This window comes from Caretta caretta, chromosome 2, assembly GCF_965140235.1.
Source record: "Caretta caretta isolate rCarCar2 chromosome 2, rCarCar1.hap1, whole genome shotgun sequence".
Taxonomy (NCBI): Eukaryota; Metazoa; Chordata; order Testudines; family Cheloniidae; genus Caretta; species Caretta caretta.
The window spans coordinates 211,810,193-211,835,671 of NC_134207.1; positions in this window are offsets into that span (position 1 = coordinate 211,810,193).

A 25,479-nucleotide genomic window follows, 5' to 3' on the forward strand; every position below is an offset into this window, starting at 1 on the left:
GTTTCAACGCTGCCACTAGTATCTCTGTCCCAGAGGCTAGCGCAGATAAGAAGGTGAAAAAAACTGCACTCGCGATGAAACATTCTCTGAGCTCATGCAGTCCACCCAAACTGAAAGAGCCCAGCAGAATGTGTGGAGGCAGACAATGGCAGAGGCCAGGAAAGCACAAAATGAACGTGAGGACAGGTGGCGGGATCAAGAGGAAAGGTGGCGGCAGCATGATGAGAGGAGGTAGGATGCAATGCTGAGGCTACTGGAGGATAAAAATGATATGCTCTGGCGTATGGTTAAGGTGCAGGAAAGGCACAGACCGCCACTGCAGCCCCTGTGTAACCAGACGCCCAAGAATGCGGGGTGTGGGGGGCCTCCGGGCACCCAACCACTCCACCCGAGAGGACTGCCCAAACAACAGAAGGCTGGCATTCAATAAGTTTTGAAGTACAGTGTGGCCTTTTCCTTCCCTCCTCCCCTCTATACGGAAGTGCATTAGTGTGGGGATACACACAATCGACTGTATAAAATCGCTTTCTAAAAAATCGGCTTCTATAAATTCGACCTAATTTCGTAGTGTAGACGTACCCGTAGACAAAAGCAAGCAGATTACATATCAGTTGAATGAAGCTATGCAGTCTGGATAATAACAACAACATCTGCCTCCTGTTTACTCTACTAATGGAAGTATCGTGTTGACTTTATTGTCTACTCCACCAGGAATGGATACATCTTGTATTCTGGAACTCAGTTGTGCATGTCACTCTTCTGTGCATTCTTTTTGCTTATTTCTCTTTTTCTATAACACCATGCCACTTACTAGCTGCTGTTACACAGAACAGGAATCTTGGTGTGACCACACAAAAAACCGCAGCAATTCTTAGATTCAATGTCCATGATCTCCGACTGCATTGGGCTGCTTCTCAGAGCATCCCAGAATGAAAGAGCCCTAACGTTAACACACCCATCTACATGAGCAGACCCCCACCCCACCCTGTGTAGAGAGATTCTCCAAGACACAGAATTAGTGTAGCAGTTCCTAGGCCACCTTCCTCTGGTTGGCAGCATTGGGGGTACGCCAAGGGTTTCTCTATGCCCTGGCTATCTCCAGCTGCAATACTGCCACCCTGGGTCTATTGGCAGCAATATACATTAGCACACTCTTTAAACCCCTGCAAACAGCTGTTCCAGTATGGGGGTAGCACAGAGTTGACTAAAAGCCAACTCTGCATACACTGTGCCATGCATACCTCAGTTGCAGCCAAGGATTGGGGCCAGTTTCTTTGCAATGGATTATCAGATTTTAAAAGGGACACCTGAGATCCAGAACCTAGTTCTTTGCTGATTGTAACAAATTCCAGTGTGGACTCTAGCAGGTTAAAGGAGATTTAACTTATGGTGAAGTTCCACTGTATTTAATAGGAAGAGTGTGAGGAATAGGTGGGCCAGACTCTTTCTTCACTGACACCTCTGAAAGCCCAGAGAACTCAGTGGAATGGCCCAAAGTGCGTAGTTTTGTAGTCAAGAACAAAACAAAACAAAACAGACCGAGCGCATGCTTAATCAGTGCATTTACCAGCTTCAATACAGCAATACAGTCATTCACCCTTGGGAAAATAAAACAGAACCATTCATATGAAAGGTTAAAATATGTTTTGCCCCATTTACTGTGTGCAATTCCTGTCTGATGGGAATATTTGTTTCTTAGCACTTTGTGTAACTCGACAGATTAGTCATATGAGGCCTCATTAGTATTGCAAAAAAATCACATCTCTATTTTAACTTTACACTTATTATGTGTTCAATATCCCAAAAAGCAGACTCTACTGTATAAGTCATTTCAAGGGGAGATGGTCAATTCAAAACACAGGGGAACTTACAGGTACACTGCACACTCTCATGAAACTAATAGAGCAGTTATATAGTCAGGGGAAGGAAAAAAAACAAAACCCTGACATTCAATACCAAGCAGTGACCTCTACTGATATTAACCACTTCACTGCTGGCACTTCACACCATCTTCTCTGCTGCTACATTTTACTAATGCACTACTGAAATTAGAGATAGGTGGACTAGCTCAGATTAAAGGAGCATTCCCTGAATCTTTGCCCCAAACCTAAACTAAACAATTTTAGAAGATTAAGTTTGGTTAACTTTTTAAAATATTATTTTTCATTTTTACATCTCTCTGAACCTGCAGATCCCAGAGGGGACTGGAAGTTGAAGGGCCAAAAATGCTGTCAGGAAAGCTATTCTCATGATATTCCTGAGTCAAGCAGCACTGTAAATCCCTGGAGAAGGATCTTTCTGAAGCACTCATTTGGAGTCTCAGGAACTTAGGCAAAAGTTTGGCGGACTCTTAGCCAATCGCCAGTTGACAACACATAGAATGTAATCACATACCTGGCACTTGGGGAAGTGTAAGTAGGTTTCCTCATAGGTAGCTGCAGTGGTGAGCTGGAGCCAGTTCGCTAGAACCGGTTGTTAAATTTAGAAGCCCTTTTAGAACCGGTTGTCCCATGAGGGCTTCTAAATTTAACAACCGGCCAAAAGTGGCGCCTTAGGTGCTGACTCCGTGGGTGCTCCAGGGCTGGAGCACCCACGGGAAAAATTTGATGGGTGCAGAGCACCCACCGGTTGCTCCCCACTCCATCCCGCACCTGGCCCCAGGTCAACTCCACTACACTCCGCCTCCGCCTCCTTCCCTGAACATGCCGCCCCGCTCTGCTTCGCCGCCCCTCCGCCCCAGCTTCCCGTGAATCAGCTGTTCGCGCGGGAAGCCAGGGGGAGGGGTGGGGTGGCTGAGAAGCAGGCGGCGGCTTCGCGCTCAGGCCAAGGGTGGCGGAGGCGAGCTGGGGCGCAAGGAGGGCCGCCCACGCTGCAGCAGGTAACCGGGTGTGGGGGGCATGCGGGGGAACCGCTCCCCACTCCAGCTCACCTCCGCCTCCCTGGGCCTGAACGCGAAGCCGCCGCTTGCTTCTCAGCCCTCCGAGGCTTCCTGCGCGAACATGTGATTCGCGGGAAACGGGGTGGGGGGGGCGCAGAGAAGCAGAGCGGGGCGGCACGTTCAGGGGAGGAGGCAGAGGTGGAGCGGAGGTGAGATGAGCTGGGGCCAGGTGCCCCGTGGGTGCTCCAGCCCTGGAGCACCTACGGAGTCGGCGCCTAAGGGGCCACTTTTGATGTGATCAGTGGGGGAAGCAGCTGCTCCCCCTGCCCCCCCCAGGTATGCTCTCCTGCCCCTAGGAGCCAGAGGGACCTGCTGGATGCTTCCTGGGAGCTGCCCCAGTTAAGCCCCGCCGGGACTCCCACCTCGCCCCCCAGCAGGTCCCTCTGGCTCTTCGGGGCAGGGTGGGCACCCACTATGGTGGTCCATGAGACCCTCCTGCCCAGTTCTGGGGGCAGTCAGGGGACAGGGAAGGAGGTTGGATGGGGCAGGAGTCCCCCGGGGGGGGCGGGCCATGACCCCCTCGTGGGGTGAGGAGGGAACCGGTTGTTAAGATTTTGGCAGCTCATCACTGGGTAGCTGGCATATTAAGCAGCAGTCAATGCAGATGACTAATGGGAAAACAGGTAATATGACAGGTTTCAGAGTAGCAGCCGTGTTAGTCTGTATTCGCAAAAAGAAAAGGAGTGCTTGTGGCACCTTAGAGACTAACAAATTTATTTGAGCATAAGCTTTCGTGAGCTACAGCTCACTTCATCGGATGCATTCAGTGGAAGTCTCTAAGATGCCACAAGTACTCCTTTTCTTTTTGTGAATACAGACTAACACGGCTGCTACTCTGAAAACTGACAAGATTGTAAAAGGATAGTTCATTTATCCCTGGAAGGTGAATGGTCAAGTTCTGTTTTCTTAATGAGAGACACTGAGACTTAATGCTATGGAAAACATATTGTTAGAGAAACATAATGCAAGAAAACTTTTAATTCAATTTATATTTGCTTTAAGTATCAAATCCCGACCCAGGTTTATACATCTGTAAATGGTGCATCTGAGCTGTAGCTCACGAAAGCTCATGCTCAAATAAATTGGTTAGTCTCTAAGGTGCCACAAGTACTCCTTTTCTTTTTGCGAATACAGACTAACACGGCTGTTCCTCTGAAACCTGTCATTATGCAAGGCACTGCATTTAGCCGTATGGAGTGGAAATCTATCAACTGCATGAAAAAACTTGTACAGATACAGACAGACATCATCTTCCTTTCCAAATGCAAACAGATGGACATCGTACCAAAAGGACTGAAGGTAAAAAATCCATTACAATCTACATACCACACAGACTATGCTGACAGCTTGTGCCTCACGCTCTCAAAGAAACTGCGGAATCACCTGATCAAGATCCTCTACAGCAAACAGGGAAAGATTAAGAATGAGCTCTCAAAAATGGATACTCTCATAAAGAACCAACCTTCCACAGAAACTTCCTCGTGGCTGGATTTTACTAAAACTAGACAAGCCATTTAAGGCAGTTTCCACGGTATACATCTGATGAAGTGAGCTGTAGCTCACGAAAGCTCATGCTCAAATAAATTGGTTAGTCTCTAAGGTGCCACAAGTACTCCTTTTCTTTTTGCGAATACAGACTAACACGGCTGTTCCTCTGAAAAAAATAACCAGAGGCACATAACCAGCTCTACACTAGGCCAACTGACCCCACGTATGGTTGGGCTTTAGTGCTTGCTCCCTTAGACCTTAAGGGAAAGGAAAAGACGCTCTGTTGTTGTGCGGGGGGGAGGGGCTATATCGCTGTCTGGGGGATTCAAGTGTGTGTTGGGGAAAGGGGAGGGGCTGGCAGCCATATTAAGGTGTTGCACGTTGCCAATAATATGGTGACACCCTCCTCAGGGCAATGTATTCACCTCTGTAGCTCTAGCATGCTGACAGGCTGTGGAGATCGGAGAAACTGGCCCAGAACCTCAAAGCTAGCCTCACTTCCATTGAACTCAATGGGGAGTAGATGCCTAACTGCTTTTGAGGAGCTGAGCCCTTTTGCCTCAGGCCAGGATTATTACAAATATTAAAAGCAATTTTAATTTGTTTAAATAAAAAAGATTTTTTTTTCAAGAAAATAATTATATTACTGAGGGCTATTGGAAAATATTGTACTCTTTCTCTGATAGCTTTCATCCTTGGCTCAGCTAAAAGTGAAATAGTAAGGTTGCTAGAAGTTATTCTGGAACTTTCCAGTATAGTAACCATATACATTCATATTTCTACTCAGAAAAAGGCAACAGATATGGGCTTTCTTCTGAAAGGTGTATAGATTTTTATTCTAGCAGAAAATATTTAGCATGCACCACCTGATCTGGTGGAATGTTTAATGAGAAAATATAAAAAGCAATGTTTAATGAGAAAATATAGCAAGCACAGGCTGCTTCTATTTGCAGACGTGAAAACTATAGACAAGGTTAAACAAAGAGAAGCCATCATCAGGTGAAATGAGTCAATCATTAACAAAACAAAACAAAAAAAGGATAACACAGACCACTATTCTGAAAGAGACATGAAAGATTTTTGCTAAGTGGAAATGTTGGATTTTTGCTAAGTGGAAATGTTGGACAAACAATTGTCATGTGATAGTGGTGGTGATTGGCCTGTTAAACATTACAGAAGAGGACAAAAGAATTAACTAGTTTGACTTAGGACTGTGAGAGTAGGCCAGCTGATTCATAAAAGAAGTTTTAAAATCACTACAGAAGCAGCCATGCAGTGCGTAGCGGCTTTTATTAGATTTGATGTATCTTACAGACTGGTGAGTGAAATGGTTTCCACATAGAGAGAAAGTGGAAATTTCCAGCAGGAGGAAAGTATCCAGCAGATCATACACTTTGGAACAAATTCAAAAGAACAACATCTTCTGAAAAATGTGATTTTTCAAGACTGTGGAACTGATCTCACTCCTTTTGAATCAATAGCAGTTTTGCCTTGGAAGGAGAATTGGGCCCAAGCTTAAGAAACAATCAGAAATCAAATTCAAAGGCTTTATACAATGTGGTCATTTGAGTTTTACTAATTGGTTTTTATTGTAGCAATTGCAGCTGTGGTGGGTATTAAAACATTTTAAATGCAGGCCCATATATTCAGAAGTGACTAGTGATTTTGGGTGCCCAACTTTAGATACCTTAAAGGGTCCTGATTCTTAGAAAGCATGGATCATGTATCCTCTGAAAGTCAGGCCTTCTAAGATGGGCCCCAAAAAGTGAGGTACCAAAAGTCACTAGTTCCTTTTGAAAAATCATGACCATAAATAAACAAAAGCTACTAAAAGTGTGTGGCCAAATAAATGAGCCATTTGATTTTTACTGCAATGATAAGATAGGCCTGGCATTGTACCCTAAAGCTCACCAGACACTGGCTCAGGTGGAAAGAGCAGGCTGCTACCGGCCCCAGAAAGCAGTCATTCATATTGTATCATTTATGTGATCCTGTGCCAAATTAAAGGCCTGATCCCCAAAACCCTCATGCAAGCAGTCCCAGTGGAATTAACAGGATCACTCATGTGTGAGAACTGCAGGAGTCAAAAGGGTTTGCAAAAGCAGGCCCCAATACTTTACTAAAGATAAAATCATAGACAAGTAGGGCTGGAAGGGACCTTAAGAGATCATGTAGTCCAGCCCCCTGTGCTTAGGCAGGACCAAGTAAACCTAGACCATCTCTGACAGGTGTTTATCCAACCTGTTCTTAAAAACCTCCGGTGACGGGGATTCCACAACCTCCCTTTGGAAGCCTATTCCAGAACTTAGCTACCCTCCGAATTAAGTTTTTCCTAATGTCAAACCTAAATCTCCTTTGCTTCAGATTAAGCCCATTACTTTTTGCCCTATCTTCAGTGGACATGGGGAACAATTGATCACAGTCTTCTTTATAAAGCACTTGACATACTGGAAGACTCTTATCGGGTCTCTGCTCAGTCTTCTTTTCTCAAGACTACACTTACCCAATTTTTTAACCCTTCCTCATATGTCAGGTCTTCTAAACCATTTATCATTTTTATTGCTCTGCTGTGGACTCTCCAATTTCTCCACATCTTTGTTAAAGGGTGGCACCTAAAATTGGACACACAGCACCAGCTGAGGCCTCACCAGTTCCAAGCAGAGTGGCACAATTACCTTCAATGTTTTACACTTACATAAATAGAGTCCAGAATCATATTAACCTTTTTCACAACAGATCACGTTGACTCATATCCAACTTGTGATCCACTATAACCCCCATACCCTTTACATCAGTACTACCACCTAGTTGGTTATTTCCCATTTTATAGCTGTGCATTTGATTTTTTCTTTCCTAAGTGTACTACTTTGCACTTATCATTAAATAAATTGGTCTGAGATCAACAAGATGAATTTCAATCATTTGTCAAGGTTGTTTTGAATTTTAATCCTATCTTCTAAAGTGTTTGCAACCCCTCCAGGTTGCTGCAATCACAAATTTTGTAAGCACACTCTCCAGTCCATTATCCAATAGAAAGCTCATGTTTTTAAAAAGTGTAATTGCCAGGTGCAACATAACACCTGTGAATTATCAGATGTAACTAATCAAAACAAGCACTTCCACTGTGTCAGCGTGCCACTTGGGATGTGATTCAGATCAACACCCAAGGCCAAAACAGAAGAATATTTTTGAACATTTTGATCTATGTCTTATATAAAATAAAAACAGGAACATTTGGAATACTGAATCTGTAATTTCATTGTGGGATTCATTATGGGATGGCACTCATTATTCAAACTTAATTCTTGGGCTTTATATTATTATGTTGCTGGCTTTATCGCCTCATAATTATTATAATTATAAAGTGCTTTATATTGTCAGTGTGATTTACAAACAAACTCATGAATCCTTACAACACCCTCAAGAAAGAGATATTATCACTCCGTTTTATATAGAGGAAGAGAGATTAAATGACTTGCTCAGGACCAAAAAAGCAAGTCAGTCCCGGTTGGGGGATCAGAATGAAATCTCTGACTCCTTGTCCCTTATGTTCAACCCTATAATTACATCCTAATTCATCGTGGCCTAGTGGAGTCTAACCCTCTAATGCTAAAGGCTCCCTTTGCAGGTGCTTGTAATAGCTGATACTTTAGGTTAAGCATGTCAAAGCCGGGGGCAATGGGTTTTGGAAAGTTGGAGCAGAGAGTCAGCCTATTGGCGAATGCCCAGGATAAAACCCCCATGTTCGCCATTATAAACGTTTTCGGATGGTAGCTTGAGCTGCTCAGCCAGGGATGGGGGTATAATAGAAAGCTGACATTTGGCCTGGAAACTTGTTCAGAGATGCTTTTTCCAGTGTTTTAGTGAAAATCCATTTCAATTTGGCCCAATTATGGAAATTTAACAATTCTGCTCTGTTCCACATATTGTGTTAATGTTGAAAATAACTCTAAGGGCATAGTGATCTCCTACTAGTCTAATGGCAGGAGGGCTGCAAAAGAACCATTATGGAATTTGAGTTCTTTAAGAATCATTTTCTGAACTTTGACTCATTCATTCATCAGCTGCGCACTGAGTAAGGCAGGGCTCAGCATGACCCAGTGCCTTATTCAAAAAGGCACAGACTCAGGAGGAAGAGCTCTGCTCCCACTTAGGGTATGTCTACACTGCAATCCAAGCTGTGACGGCAGTATGCTTAGATATATCTGAGCTACCCTAATCTAGCTAACTTGGGTACCAGGAGCAGTGAAGCCATAGCAGAGTGGGCTTCAGCACAAGATGTACAGCCCACCTGGGAAGCCCCTGCTTCTATGCTTTCACTGCTCTCGGCCCTTGAGATAGCTAGATTAAAGCTAGCCCTGGTGTTCCTACCCAGGCTGCAATCACCCCGCTAACTGCAATGTAGACATACCCTTCAGCATCAAAATGAAATAGATTTTCAAAAGTGTGTTCAGCACTTTATGGGAGCTGCTGGGTACTGAAGATTTTTGTTTTAAATCTGGTTCTTAATGTCTTTGAGTGCACATTTTCTAAAGGAGTGCATGCTTTGTACAAATTGTCTATTGCCATCTAGCAAATGGGTTTTGTATTGTTTTAAAGCACATAATGAAGGATATTTCCCCCCCTGGAATTTCTTAAGAGAACATCAAACTTCTAAAATTACTCACTCAAAAGTCAGGAAATACCAAATTAAAGATGCTTGTGATCTGGCCACCTGGATTGAAACCACTAGCTGAGCTCACATCACTGAAGCTGTTAGATAGGAATTTGTTTGGTTACCTCCAATCTGAGCTAGCCTCATACTGGTAACCTAGCACTAACTCCTGTCCAAGACCTCCTGTGTCACAGTGGGCAAGTCACTCCATTTCTCGGTGCCTCAGTTTCCTATCTGTAAAATGGGGATAATAATACATCCTTTAGCCTACCCTCTGTCAATATGTTTATTTAAGGTGTAAGCATTTATGGGTATATATATATAGTGCCTCACACAATAGGGCCGGATCTCAGTTGTGGCCTGCAGGTGCTATTGTAATACAAATGAATAATATACAGTAATAACACTCCCATTGACATCATAACCCAAGAGGAGCAAGACTGGGCCTCAGAGGGGTAGAGTTCCATCTAGTATTACCAGTTCCCAAAGCCAGCCAATAAACAGCCAGCAAAAATCACTGCTTTAGTTTCTGGAACGAAACTAAGTGAGCCTGGAAATAGAGTCAATGAATAACCAATAAAGTCATCATAAGTCTTCAACTCTAAAATCATATCTTGGGAAAGGTTGGCAGGGATTCAACTCACATAATGTGTGTAAATTCTTCTAGGACACAACAAACCTGATTATTAATGGGGTGAACCCTGGCTTCCATCTGGGCATGCAGATGCACATTGTTCACACAAACACCTACCTGCATAGGCGATGCGTTGCATGAGCAAAAACAATCCACTTCTGCATGTATAAGGCCCAGCTAGCAACTGCAAGGAAGCCTGTGCATGCACATGTGTTCATAGGGTCCAGAGAATCAAGCCTCCAAAGGCAAATGAAGGGGAGCAATTTGAGCTCAAGAAAATGTAAACATTAAGAAAAACTTGCCAGGTGTATCAAGCCCCACTTCACCGGAGGAATTCAAAATTACTTTTAAAGTCTGTTGATTTGACTAGCACTTTATTTTTAAAATTTTCATACAGAAGCTTTTCCGTTCACCTTAGTGTTATGTGAACTTTTTCACCTCTTGCCCTGCTGTTCTGGTGATCATTTCTCATCAGAATGGCTTCAGTGGCTGTTGCCCTTCATTTGCAGTGTTGTACTTCTCATGGCAATGAGAAACTAGTGTCGGTGCTCACTCAAAATCTCTAGGATGGAGTGATTTAGAGGAACAAACTAGTTTAACACTATATTGTGGCTGAGAATTTACAGACATAAAAGTTATGTCTGCCACAGAGGGCTTTATACACACTTACATGCTGCGATGTTACCATATATATTGCAGCCCTCTCTCCGCAGAGCCTGCTCTCCTGGGGCAGCGCTGCTGCACTTCCCAACTGGCTGACTGGTACACACAGCTACCATGTGCTCATGTTCCCAGCAGCAAGTAGTTTGCTGCCAATCTGTCCCACCTCCACTACCGGACTTCCCTTCTGCTGCTGCTTGTCTGGTCATATGCTTCCTTGCCAGTCACATGGCTCCTTACCTTGCTTTCCTCTTCCAGTCCAGTCCTCACTGCTCTGGCATCCCTTCCCTTCTCACTACCTCCACATCCCATGCCCTTTCCGAACCTTCCTTCAGCTGCTACTAGATTTCTCCCCCCCCCTCCCATTTTTGATTTTTTTTTGTACAAGAATTCAGGCCCCAAAGCGTTAAAGTAAGTACACTCAGTGCAATCATCTGTATGTTCTCACATGCAGTTTGACAGGATACAGCTCCACAGCTTCATCCAAGAATTCTTACTTTTTAGGGAGAAACTGACATCATCTGCTCTGTGTTGTTAGACTCAGGTGAGGGAAAATGTAAAGCCCTTGACCCCAAACTCTGGGCTTACAGTATTCATCCCTGGGCTCTCACTTCTGAGAATGTGACAATTCCCTCCCTAGACCTTCCACCTCTGCCCTGCTTGCACTTTGTGTTGCAGTAACACTGCAAGTCCAGGGAGGGTGGGGGTAGGATGAGTCATCCCTTTGTGGGCTTCTCTAAAGCTCTCACTTAACAAAAAATGTTATCAAACTTCCCTAAAAGCAAAGCAAAAACAAAACCAAATCAGCTTTCGCCTGAGGTGCACAGGAGCTCTTAGCTCCAGGGGAACTTTTTTAGAGGGCCTGAAAACACAGACTTGCTAATGTTCTAAAGCAATAGCAGAGCTGAATGACACAGACCCGTGTGTTGCACAACCTGGATTTTTTTTATTTTAAAATGGACTAACCATGATCCTGCTCTTCTGGAATTAATGAGCTTACATCTCTACAGTAGTCATAAACTTGTACATATTCCATGCTATATTATTATTTATATTACTTGTATAGTTCTATTATTATGATCATAACCAGGGCCACATTCTGCTAGACCCTGCACAAACAAAATGTGTCTTTGTTACGTTAATTACCTACGTTATTGATGTTTACTGACTGTAGCTTCAATAAGAAAGCGTGTGTCTATATTTCATTGTATGGAAACAGACCTCCAATCCACTTTCTAAGGCATAAGAGGTCTAATATTCTTGTCAGGGAAGGGATGCCTGTTGGAAACTTTTATTTTCTCTTTATCTACCAGCAAACCAACAAAAGGATATTGCCTTATATAGTGTGTGAAAAGTTATTTACTTTAAGATTCCACGTGCTTTTAATGCTCTGTAGTTTGTTTGCTTAGCCATTCCTCTTTTCTGTCAAACTATGTGCTATCAGCACAGGAGGAGGAGAATCATCAGTCAATCAGTTTTAGAAATACTTATATAAAACTTCCTGAAGTAGGTCATCGAGCATGAGATTATGGCTGAGTAATGTCAGGTCAGCTGTGAATAATGTAAACACTTTCCATGACTACCCTTAATGTAAATTTGTTTGTCTAGTAGCGTTGCCTCCCTCCCTGGTTATCGTAATGAGAAACAAAGAGTGCATTAGGTACAGTAATTGAGACTGAAATATTTCTAGATAAACACTAAAAAGAACTTGGGAAAAAAAAACAGTTCCCAATTTTTTTTCTAATCACTTTAACTTACTTGGAACTGGAAAGAGACTTTTAGCTGCATCCACTGTATTTTTTTTTTTTATTAAACATGATACTGAAGACTTGCTAAACTACCCCCCTTGTTTCAAAAAGCTGACATATAAATCCTGACAATTAGTTAATGGACTCTTAGACCTAAGCGACTAACTTGGAAAACATAATGAGAAATGATAACTGGCATTACAATACTACAAAGGAGGAAAAATGATGTTACTGTACCCTCAAATGGCGAGCAAAAATGAAGATAGGCACTGCTCCAGTGAGGAAATGAAAATGAAATATTCCAGCAAAGATTAAATGTGCTGTCATCTTCAAATAGTCATGCCCTTACCATCAGCTTTTAAAGTTCTGTGAATAAGGGTCTCTATTCATGTGCACAGTCATTACTTGTGCCTAATGAGACACTGCTACGGTAGGCATCGTACCATTGGCATTCACCACACAGACCGTTAGAGCAATTCATTTCCAAGAGCAAATTGTTTCATAGTGTTTTGCAAACACGATGCAGCATCGCACTCAGAGCCAGGAAACAATAGAGACAACACTACTGAAAACATGACACTACAGACAGAACACTTTAGACAACGTTTTACATGGCACTTCATCTAGACACTCTGATGTGGCAGGCCAAAAGATAAATAATTTCAGCCAGGTAAAAAAGATAATTCTCCTGAAGGGTCAGACTCAACTGTTCTGCCTTCCGCTGTGTGTGGGGGGGGTGGGAATGTGGGGGGAGGGGATACCTCCACATGGTGCAGTTTTGTAGCTGTAAGCAGTGTCAGGATGAGCTCCACCCTGACACCTGGTGGTGAGGTGTGGCAAGTTGTGGAAAAGAACTTCAGGGGCCGATCTCATTTGCATAGGCACACCCACCACGCCTAGAATGAGACCATAGCTGCCCAAATGGTCACTTTGGCTGCTGTGGGATCCCCAGTGTCTCTGTTATTGGGGAAGGAAGAATAAATTGTTATTACCCTGATTATGGGAACTGTGCTTGGAACTGTACGTGGCCTTTTGTTATGATGGAGGGATTCACCATCAACTAAGTAGCACTCGCTAGGCAAGGGTCATGGGTTCCAAAAGTGTGTGAAGAGAGAGAGGCTGGGGACAAGTATTAATACTTGGTGGCATGGGCCCCTTGGTGAGGGCCTTATATGCTAATTGCACTTTCTCCTCTCTCCACTGTGGAATATCAGAGCTAATTTTGATTTCATTAGAAGTCTAGTTGTAAGCTGCTGAGCTCACTTTGGGCTGACAGTGCACCAGCACTGGGGCTCCCCTACTACAAGCTGAATTTACCTAAGAGCTGAAATCACTGAGTGTTGTGTTAAGTAGTGGGGGAACCTGAAGATATATTGTGGAGCAGTTTGCGGGACGGCTGGAGTGCCTTGCGGACCGGCTGGTGAAGCAGTTCGACGCGGAGCAGTTTGTGGATGGCAGGAGCTGCTTGTGGGCCGTGGAGCTGAGCGAAGGAGTTCGTGGGGCGGCTGGCGGAGCGGAGCGCAGCTGAGCGAAGGAGTTTGTGGGGCGGCTGGCGGAGCGGAGCGCAGCTGAGCGACGGAGTTCGTGGGGTGGCTGGCAGAGCGGAGCGCCGCTATGGAGCTATGGGGCGGTCAGCTTCAGATCATGTAAGGTGCCTCTTACCCCCATCCCATTTCCACCCAGGTTGGGAGGTAAAGCTCCGCAGATAAACTTTCGAACTCTGGGGCTGCCCTGACCAGGGACAGAGACTTTTTGGGGCATTGGACTTTTGGGACTTTGGGTGATTTGGGGGTGCTGGACTCAAGAACCAAAGGGAAAAGGGCATGCCCCAATTTGCTTGGGGTGGGTTTTTTTTTGCTCATGGGTTGTGTTATGAATCCTGTTGGTGGTGTTTCCCCAACATAATGCCACATTGTTTCTCTCTGTTATTAAAAGGCTTTTGCTACACTCAGACTCTGTGCTTGCAAGAGGGGAAGTATTGCCTCTTGGAGGCGCCCAGCGGGGGTGGTATATATTTGTCCCAGGTCACTGGGTGGGGGCTCGAGCCGGTTTGCATTGTGTTATTGGAATGGATCCCCTAGATATTGAACCCGGCCCTTGTTGCTGCCAACTCTGACGGGCAGAAGGGTTACATAGCAAATACACATACAATACCATGGAGCAGAGGTCTCAGTATGCTTTACTGGGTTAGACCCATGTAAACTAGCCTAATACAAGAGTGAATCAAGCTCTCTAACTGATAAGAATTTTATTGCATCTACACCTCTGAGAGTTTTGCCTGCAAGGACAACTGGCTCTCGAAAGGCAAAAAAAGAAGGAAAACTTCATTGGGTGAGACCTGTAGACTCAATACATTACATAAAGCCAATGAGATATGCTAGAGTGGTGTGTACAGACCTCACTGAAAATCTGCCTCCAATGATTGCCATTGTTCTTCAACTCCAGCCTGTAGTTATTTTGAAAGGCTTTTGGCTACAGCCAGTTAGAAATGTGGGACAGCAACATTGCTTTCCTTTCACTCATATGCAGAACTACTGAGCCATTGTCACAATCTAAGGTAGATTGTTACCAGATGTGCCCATTACTTTGGGGTATGCTCATTTATTAGGGTTACTCTTCTGGGGTGGGGGCGGTTCTGTAATTCTGTCAATGTACTGCTTGTGTCACTTGTGTGTTCATATGGAGCTCTACTCCTTCCTTCTGCAAGTTCCCTCCCAGTGGAGCTATCCTGCAGGACCTAGGTTTCCCAGGGCTGGGTTCCTCCAGCCCCAAAATCAGATGAACACACACACAGATGCACACGCGAACAGAGCAAGTCTGAGTGGACCAGGTCAATCAGCACTCTCAAGCTGACCCCCCTTATATGTCCCTGTACTCAATGGGCTGGGCCAAGCAGCACTTTCAGCTGTCACCCTTATATGCCACAGGTTCAGCACGTCCCTATCCCCACTTTCACGTCACAATTGCACTGGTAGTAACCCACTTGATGAGCAAACCCCAGAGTATTTTGGGCACTGCAGGGATCCTTAGCTTAGGTAAAGGAAGTGTTGCTGCAGAGTATATGGGGGAAGCTAAAAAAACAAAAGAGTAAAGTGCAGAGCAAGAGAGAGAAGCAACCAGCTTAACCATAAAAGTTATTTATTGAATAATAGTGATAACTACACAAGGAGAGCCTAAACCAGCATAACAGTTACGTTATTAAAGGTAGAAAAGAAAATAGAGAAAGAGAGAAGAGAGAGGGATCTCACCCCCTTCATGGAGCTTGAACTGGTCGGGGTTCCCAGGTGATGGTGGTAGCTCAGGGTCCTGAGTGCTGGAGAAAGGCAGAGCCCCCAGCATCATCAGTCAGGAGATGGAACTGATTCAGAGTTTGGGTCCCTGCATCAGAACAATGACTGGAGGGTGAGTAGGGATTTTTGTAGAGAAAATACAATGGTTCAACGGAGAACACTAGATTTGTTTATGGGTAAACTGATGACTCAAGGGTTTTCTTTAGGTTAGACAATAGGAGCTGATCACTCTTGGCTATGGGTGGTGTTTGCTTCCAGGGAGCTCACAATGCAACTAGGCTGCTTCAGTATTTTGGATATCAATCAAGGATTTATTACTAGAATTGGTCTGATCATTGCTGAGTGGGTGTGTGCAGGCGTAGGTTCATTAACATCTGGCGCAGAGATCCGCCATGATGCCATGCTTCCCTGTTTTTCTGGTCCCAGAGTTCATTGCGGTTCTCTATTCTCCATTCTGTATGCAATTTGAGATGTCTCCCTGTCCCATTTTTCATGCAGATGAGGCTAGGGGAGTTGTCTCTGTTTTCCATTCTGTATGCTAATGGAGATGTGTTTATCTTCTCACCCTTGTCAGGAGGGGTCTAGGTGTGTCTATCATCCATCCTTCATTGCTCTCTGCAAGTCTTTTCTCTGATGGGTTTTGGTTTAAGCAGAGGCTGGTGGTGGGGGTGTCTTTCATGAGTCAGACAGGCTGGATACTGCACCCTGGTTCCCCAAGAATACAGAGCTGACTGGTATCAGCAACATACAATGTACCATTACATCTGATCACCTCATAGTCTTTAATGGGGATGGTATGAGACTGCCTACAATGGCATGTTGCCAGTTTGTGACTGCTAGCAGCAAATATCTCCAATGGCTAGTGATGGGACACTAGATGGGGAGAGCTCTGAGTTACTACAGATAATTCTTCCCCAGGTGTCTGGCTGCTGGGTCTTGCCCACATGCTCAGGGTCTAACCGATGGCCATATTTGGGGTCAGGAAGGAATTTCCCCCTGGATCAGATTGGCAGAGACCCTATGGTTTTTCGTCTTCCTCTGCAGCCTCGGGCACGGGGTCACTTGCAGGTTTAAACTACTGTAAATGGTGAATTCTCTGTAACTCGAATTCTTTAAATCAGGATAGGAAGTATGGACTGCTAGACCATACTTCCCATCAGGGAATAGAGCATACTCCCTGCACCATGTTTCACTGAATACGTCATTCTTAATAAACATATCAGTTAAGAGAATCTGTGAGATCTGTAGTGTTATTGCTGACCCACACAATGTGGTGTTCCATCCTTCTTTCACACCCTCGGGCCATATAAAACTTGCCTCTGATTTTCACCTAAATCACTCCATCAACCTACCTAATCTTTTCCCCAAGCCCCATTCAATACCTGGGGCGGCCTGACTGCAATGGTTAGATGCTAAGCATAGTAGGACTTGCCATCTCATAAATCACACAGATCCATTGTTGCTCATGGGGATGATGTTAGAAGGCCACCCAGACACTGTCCAAGGTGGCAGTGAAGGTGTTCTGATTCTGAGTATTCTCTGGTTGCCTCAGTCTTGCCCCCTCTCTGCAACCAGTCCCACCACCTCTTGGGGACAGCTGGGTTCCTGCTTACCCAGGTGCTCACTAAACTACATGGGGAGATATTCAAAAGCACCTAGCAAATTTAGGAGCTCAAGTTCCATTGGGACTTGGTAAAATTTTCAAACATACCTAAGCAATGTAGGAGCCTAAGTCCCATTCAAAGTCCCACACAGTTACTCCTCATTAATAAAAACTGTGAAGGAGATATTCAAAAGCACCTGGGCTTCTAAATCCTTTAGCTGCTTTTGAAAATCTGTCTCGTATTTACTGAGCAGGAGTGTTAACTGGAGAAATATTGTCTTAAGTGGAGAAAGAAGAGCTTGCTGTTTCTACTTACACATTTTTGTCTTATCTCATTTTTCTCAGAACTGAGTCAATGAAGCTGTGGGAAGCTCAATGAGTCAGGCTCAATGTGGGCTTGTCTTTGGTGGAATTGGGGGAGTAGCATCTTGGACAACTGGACAGGGAAAGAGGGAAAAAAAATTCCCTCCAAAGTCCTATCTCTTTCCTTCAGCCATTATTAATCATGTACACAAGGTATTAATATGTCCAAATATTGTAGATTTAAAAAGTTAATATTGCCTCATTATTTAATACCAAATATAAGGACAAAAATGTACAGTGGAAAATAATGAATAATAAAACAATCATCTTTTAGGCCTTAAAACCAATTAAAACTGTTCCAGATCATATTAGGCACAAAGTCATAAGTCAGAGCATCAGCAATCCAGTGTCCTTCATTTAAAGCTCACTCTGAAAACATATCTTCTTTTGGGACCCAGTGCAACTCCCATCAAAACCAATGGAAAGGTGCCCAGACTTAAACAGGAATTAAATTGGGGGCCTTAATTAACTGTTAACTAAATCCATAGGATTATATATGGGTTAATAGAACAATATATATTATTTTAAAATCTAAACCATTATTTCTCTAAGATAAAGCATGCTTCACATAATGCTAAATACAATTTCTCATACTTTGGCCATTTGATTTGGGTTGATTCTAGACAACTTGAGATGACTGTGATTCTGATGACTTCGCTGCCATCCCTTTTTCAAACATAGGCATTTTATTTTAATTTTAGACAATGTCTCCTTCCTCCCCAGTCAGCACAGTTGGAGCACCCAGGGCCTTTTAAGAGTGAACTGAAAAGATTTTGTAAATGAACAATGAAAGAATGATCCCCCAATACGTGAGTCAATTATAGTAAATACTGAGTATTGTCTTTAAAGGCCACTTTTGAATTCAAACACCAAGATGTGCATATAACTAAATGGAGTACCTGTGTGATCTTATTGTTGTAATCCTCATCTTTCCTGGCCCCTTCACCTTCTACTGTTTGTTATCCTATACATGGTGTCTTCTCGGAGGAGCGTAAAATATAAGAAAAGGGACAATGTCTTTCTCTCTGTGTTGTACAGCACATGGTATATTTGGCACTAACATAATAAATGACATCTCAGGAAAGACTGTTGTATTGTCAGTAGGTGTGACAGAATTCTGTGGCAAGGTTTAACAATGTCTTCATATTTCAGTGGCACAAATAAATAGTTAAATAAATATTAAACAAAAATGGGGAGAATGTGGGTGCAAATTACATGCAAACCAGTTCAAAGAAAATTACTTATGGACAAGTAAGAATGGACATTATAAATTAGAGACATTTAAGTAGAATATGGATTAGCTAGTTTTACTAGTCTTAATAGGAACATGTTCCTCACATTCAATTAGTTATTTCAAATACTTGCCATGTGTGAGAGTGTGAAGTTTAATATAGTTTACCCAAAATATTTATTAAAATTTACTTGGGCAGGGCACAAAATTAAGGCAAACTAGGACTTTTTATACTCACCCAAATAAAGGTGCCTGGAGCTGGCCCTGCTTTTATGTACGCTGGTACGTGGTTTTCAATCTTTACTATCTAAGGATCTTATTTTTATTACTATCTAACAAAATGCTACTGTGACAGCTAGCTAGTTTAGTACTGTACTTATGGTCTCATTAGTGTTATTACTGAAGCCCTGATTCTCAAAGATATTTTGCTGCTGATTTCAATGGGAAATAGACACCTAAATACCTTTGAGTATCTGGGCCTGACTGTCTTCCAAACACTAATGAATTTATCCTCAGAAGGAAATTTGGAATGTGGGTGATTGATGTGTATTTGCTCTAGAGATAGCATAGAGCCTTTTAAGAGCAGATGAAAGGACCAAGTGATGCTCTCCTGCCCCCTCTCACCCCTACCTTCCAGTTCTAGTCAGAATCTAATGAATTATTAGATGAGCACAGCTGCCAGCAGTCCTGGATTTTACACTCCAACCCATGTATCTTCACTACCTTAAAATAAGGCAAAAGTAAAAAAATGTATTTATAGAACTAGAGCACAGACTTCCAATCCCTCATTTTGAAGTCTTCTGGAAGGAAGCCTAGAATGCCACCTACATCTCCTACCTCTGTTCCAATCAGCCCCATATCCTATGTCAGATACAGCACCAAATGGAGAAAGTTTGCTAATAATTTCAAAGCCCTCTAAACAGAACAGATGCCACCCTCATTGCTGAGAATCCTAACGGTGTCTGGTGCCAACTAACCTTTTTCCCCTGTGTGTGTTTTCCTATGCCTAAAACCAGGTTTTAACTGGAAATATCACGAATGATGAGCTGCTCAATGATTTGATTAAATGTCCCTCATTTTCACCATTTTGTGTAAAAGACCGAACTTAATTTTTAAAATTATGTTTATGGCACCATAGCTATGCGTGGAGTTTTGCTGCCAAGTACAAAGCTCTATGAGGAGTATGCAGTCTACATAAGGCAAAAACCTCATGATGGGATGACAAATTAAATTTGTGGGTGGAGGTATGGGTACACAACATAAAGACAGAGTTAGGTATGCTTATTATTACTTAAGTTGCATCATGCAAAATGTATGCAAGCATCTGATGCAGGCCCAATATTTCACATTTACACACATTTGTTAGAACAGCTTAGATGCCTGCCTTTGAATAGATAGCCCTTACAGATTCATACCAAAGATCTCAGCTCTGTTACATATCTGCTTGCAGAACTCCCATGACTTCACTTGTGGGTTCTGTCTGTTGTACACTTATAGAATACCCGGCAGAGACTTGCACTGCAGATAAGAATGTGGTTGGAGTACAGTATAAGAATACCTATTAGCACTTTCCTTCTTCAAAGGACCTCACAAAGGTTAATCTAAGATCCAGTTCTAAACAGCTTGCCCGATATCGCAGAGACCCTGGGTCCTACTCCTAGTGAAGTCAATTAAAGTTTTAGCATTGACTTTAAAGTTGTCCGTGTACATTCTCCCAAATGGAATTGCATTAATGAGGAGTTAAGTGGAACCTTGATTGAGAAGCTCTTGTCAGCTAACCAGGACTTGATTTCCATTGGGACCAAGAACAGGTGGCTCCAGTCAACCTTAACTTCTCTTCATTACATTTTATCAGTGGGAACTAGGTCCCGGCCAAGCTTATGTGTTTTTAACAAGCCTTGATGTTCAACAATAAGGAAAACAATAAGAACTGAGAAAAATTAGAATTGAATGAAATACAAACAAAAAAGCGATTGTGCAATTTTTGAGTTATTGAAGGACAAATAAGTAACTGATTTTTAAGCATGAAAAATTGGGCTTTCCTTGAAAGAATAACTAAGAAAAATAACCCAGTGTAAGGTTACTAAATTTACCAAAAATTTCACCCTCAGCCTGAGACCAAATATGAGATTTCAGGGCAAGAGATTTTTTTTCATGAAATTTGGCAGTGCCTGAAAAACAAAGGTTAATAATAAAAGTGCCTTTTTCAGCCTCAGTGCTACAATATAATGACACATACCAAAGCTGTTTTACAGATGGGGATATTTTTAGGGGGACCCAGGCATCTCAGACTACATTCTAATAAATGACTAGTGATTTTGGATGCTTTACTTTTTGTAAAGTAATGTCCAAAGTGACATGTGTTGGAGGGGCCTGATTTTGAAAAAAGGACTGAGCTCCCACCATCTGAAAACAAAGCCATTTTAAGGTGTCTTAAATTGGACACCTAAAATCCCAAACACCCTAAATAACTAGCCATTTAAAAAAAATGTAGGCCAAGATATAATTTTGAGTAGCTCAAAGCACTTCCCCTCAAGAGACATATACTGTTTCCCTAAGAAGAAAGTTACAACTGGGTCAACTATTCTTTCCTATCAAACTGCAAAATAACCCATACAGTGAGAACACATAGCAAGTCAAGTCTTTCAGGGGCATTATCACACTACAATGTTACCAGGAGATTTCATAGAAACTCTCAGCTGCTGACTGTGCAGTTATCCCTTGTCATACAGAACATACGTATCCAATTCCCAGGGAAACATTTAATTCTTTATGGACAATATCATGATTCATTAAGCCATGGTCCATGTTAGGGCTGTGTGGAGAAAGAGAACCGTGACTCCATGGTAGCGGTGGTTCTAAGAGTTGATATGGCTTATTCAGTCAGAATTCCTCTGGGGGAGCACACGTCAGAGTGGGAGCTGCAATACAGGGTGCAACATATGCCTTATGATGGGAGCTCTGCTCTCCCTTGCTTCCACTCCTTTCCAGCCCCCTTAGGGAGTCTTTGTACTTAAACCTGGGGAGCACAAGGCCTGTGACCAGCCCAAGCAGAAGTGCAGAGGGATGAGAAAAGGCTCCTTGCATCCTTCTCTATCCTACGAACTCTCTTGCAGGGCCAGAAACAATATAACCCTTTACTTGTATTGTAACTTTGCATATTTCTGAACTTACCATACACACTGTATTGCATTATGAAACAGGGCTGGTTTGGGCACTTTTGGCATTGAGTAATACATGATCCACAGTTTAGCAATCCACCATCCTTGTAATGATGCACTCTTTCTTCAAAGAATTGACTCATGGAGCCGTGCCTCTTACTGTGTACCACATCATTAATGTACATATACAGAAGAGGGTGGCTATTACATTGAATTTCTCAAGCCTGAAATTTCTCGAGCATGTGAAAGCACCAGCATAGTCCATAGGAATATTCATCTTATTCACATTTTTCTTTCTCAGATATCTATTTTTAGAAAATGCATTGAGTGGGTTCTTGCACATCCACAACATCCAGTCTGTTACTCTCGTCACATTGTAGTCATTTACTTTAAAAAATCCATGTTAATTAAATCTATCCTTAAATAAGAAACTACCTGAATGATCACACTAAAACGGGTTTCAGAGTGATAGCTGTGGTAGTCTGTACCAGCAAAAACACCGAGGAGTCCCTGTGGCACCTTAGAGACTAACAAATTTATTTGGGCATAAGCTTTCATGGGCTAGAACAGTAGGGGGAAATTAGGTTTTGTAATGACCCAACCACTCCCAGTCTTTATTCAGGCCTAATTTGATGGGAACACTTCAATCTCTTGGGTCACTCAATAACAGACCTAAAAGTGGCAATTCTTCAACAGAAAAACTTCAAAAACAGACTCCAACGAGAAACTGCAGAACTGGAATTAATTTGCAAACTGGACACCATCAAATTAGGCCTGAATAAAGACTGGGAGTGGTTGGGTCATTACAAAGCCTAATTTCTCCCTACTGTTACTCACACCTTCTTGTCAACTGTTTGAAATGGACCACTCTCATTACCACTACAAAAGTGATTTTTCCTCCCTTGGTATCCTACTGTTAATTGAATTGTCTCATTACCACTTGGTAAGGCAACTCCCATCTTTTCATGTGCTGTGTACTTATAGCTGCTACTGTATTTTCCACTCCATGGATCTGATGAAGTGGGTTCAAGCCCATGAAAGCTTATGCACAAATAAATTTGTTCGTCTCTAAGGTGCCACAAGGATGCCTTGTTTTCACACTAAAACAGTTCACATGAGTTAATCTAGCCAGCCACTGGATGGCACAATTGCTCTACCTAAATAATACTAAACCAGTTTTTCTTTTACTGAATAAATTATTTGAACAAATAACATGAACAGTCTCAATTTGAACTACTTCTCTTAAAAACAATGTAATAAATGTAAGTGCAAAACCAACAAGGTACAGCAAGGAAGAAACACAGTTGTTTGAATCCATAAGTGTATATAATATTCTGCAAAAAATACTAATTTTAACAAATTAAAAAAATCATCAATTATTTGAGCAATAGACAAATGGCAGAATTCTGCTTTCGTTTACACCATGCAGCTTCGTTAATTTCAAGGGAGTAAACAAAGGCAGAAACAAAGACAGGTGAGTCACACCCCTGGAACCCCAACCTGGGATATTCTATCTACTACCCAAGATCCATAAACCTGGAAATCCTGGGCGCCCCATCATCTCAGGCATTGGCACCCTGACAGCAGGATTGTCTGGCTATGTAGACTCCCTCCTCAGGCCCTACGCTACCAGCACTCCCAGCTGCCTTCGAGACACCACTGACTTCCTGAGGAAACTTCAATCCATCGGTGATCTTTCTGATAACACCATCCTGGCCACTATGGATGTAGAAGCCCTCTACACCAACATTCCACACAAAGATGGACTACAAGCCGTCAGGAACACTATCCCCGATAATGTCACGGGAAACCTGGTGGCTGAACTTTGTGACTTTGTCCTCACCCATAACTATTTTACATTTGGGGACAATGTATACCTTCAGATCAGCGGCACTGCTATGGGTACTCGCATGGCCCCACAGTATGCCAACATTTTTATGGCTGATTTAGAACAACGCTTCCTCAGCTCTCGTCCCCTAAAGCCCCTACTCTACTTGCGCTATATTGATGACATCTTCATCATCTGGACCCATGGAAAAGAAGCCCTTGAGGAATTCCACCATGATTTCAACAACTTCCATCCCACCATCAACCTCAGCCTGGTCCAGTCCACACAAGAGATCCACTTCCTGGACACTACAGTGCTAATAAACAATGGTCACATAAACACCACCCTATACCGGAAACCTACTGACCGCTATTCCTACCTACATGCCTCCAGCTTTCACCCTGACCACACCACACGATCCATCGTCTGCAGCCAAGCTCTGCGATACAACCACATTTGCTCCAACCCCTCAGACAGAGACAAACACCTACAAGATCTCTGTCAAGCTTTCTTACAACTACAATACCCACCTGTGGAAGTGAAGAAACAGATTGATAGAGCCAGAAGAGTTCCCAGAAGTTACCTACTACAGGACAGGCCCAACAAAGAAAATAACAGAACGCCACTAGCCGTCACCTTCAGCCCCCAACTAAAACCCCTCCAACGCATTATTAAGGATCTACAACCTATCCTAAAGGATGATCCCTCACTCTCACAGATCTTGGGAGACAGACCAGTCCTCGCTTACAGACAGCCCCGCAACCTGAAGCAAATACTCACCAACAACCACATACCACACAACAGAACCACTAACCCAGGAACTTATCCTTGCAACAAAGCCCGTTGCCAACTGTGCCCACATATCTATTCAGGGGACACCATCACAGGGCCTAATAACATCAGCCACACTATCAGAGGCTCGTTCACCTGCACATCCACCAATGTGATATATGCCATCATGTGCCAGCAATGCCCCTCTGCCATTTACATTGGTCAAACTGGACAGTCTCTACGTAAAAGAATAAATGGACACAAATCAGATGTCAAGAATTATAACATTCATAAACCAGTCGGAGAACACTTCAATCTCTCTGGTCACGCAATCACAGACATGAAGGTCGCTATCTTAAAACAAAAAAACTTCAAATCCAGACTCCAGCGAGAAACTGCTGAATTGGAATTCATTTGCAAATTGGATACTATTAATTTAGGCTTAAATAGAGACTGGGAGTGGCTAAGTCATTATGCAAGGTAGCCTGTTTCCTCTTGTTTTTTCCTCCCACCCCCCCCCCCAGATGTTCTGGTTTAACTTGGATTTAAACTTGGAGAGTGGTCAGTTTAGATGAGCTATTACCAGCAGGAGAGTGAGTTTGTGTGTGTATGGGGATGGGGGGTGAGAAAACCTGGATTTGTGCTGGAAATGGCCCACCTTGATTATCATGCACATTGTAGGGAGAGTGGTCACTTTGGATGAGCTATTACCAGCAGGATAGTGAGTTTGTGTGTGTGGTTTTTGGAGTGGGGTGAGGGGGTGAGAGAACCTGGATTTGTGCAGGAAATGGCCCACCTTGATTATCATGCACATTGTGTAGAGAGTTGTCACTTTGGATGGGCTATTACCAGCAGGAGAGTGAGTTTGTGTGTGGGGGGGTGGAGGGTGAGAAAACCTGGATTTGTGCTGCAAATGGCCCAACTTGATGATCACTTTAGATAAGCTATTACCAGCAGGACAGTGGGGTGGGAGGAGGTATTGTTTCATGATCTCTGTGTGTATATAATATCTGCTGCAGTTTCCACAGTATGCATCCGATGAAGTGAGCTGTAGCTCACGAAAGCTCATGCTCAAATAAATTGGTTAGTCTCTAAGGTGCCACAAGTCCT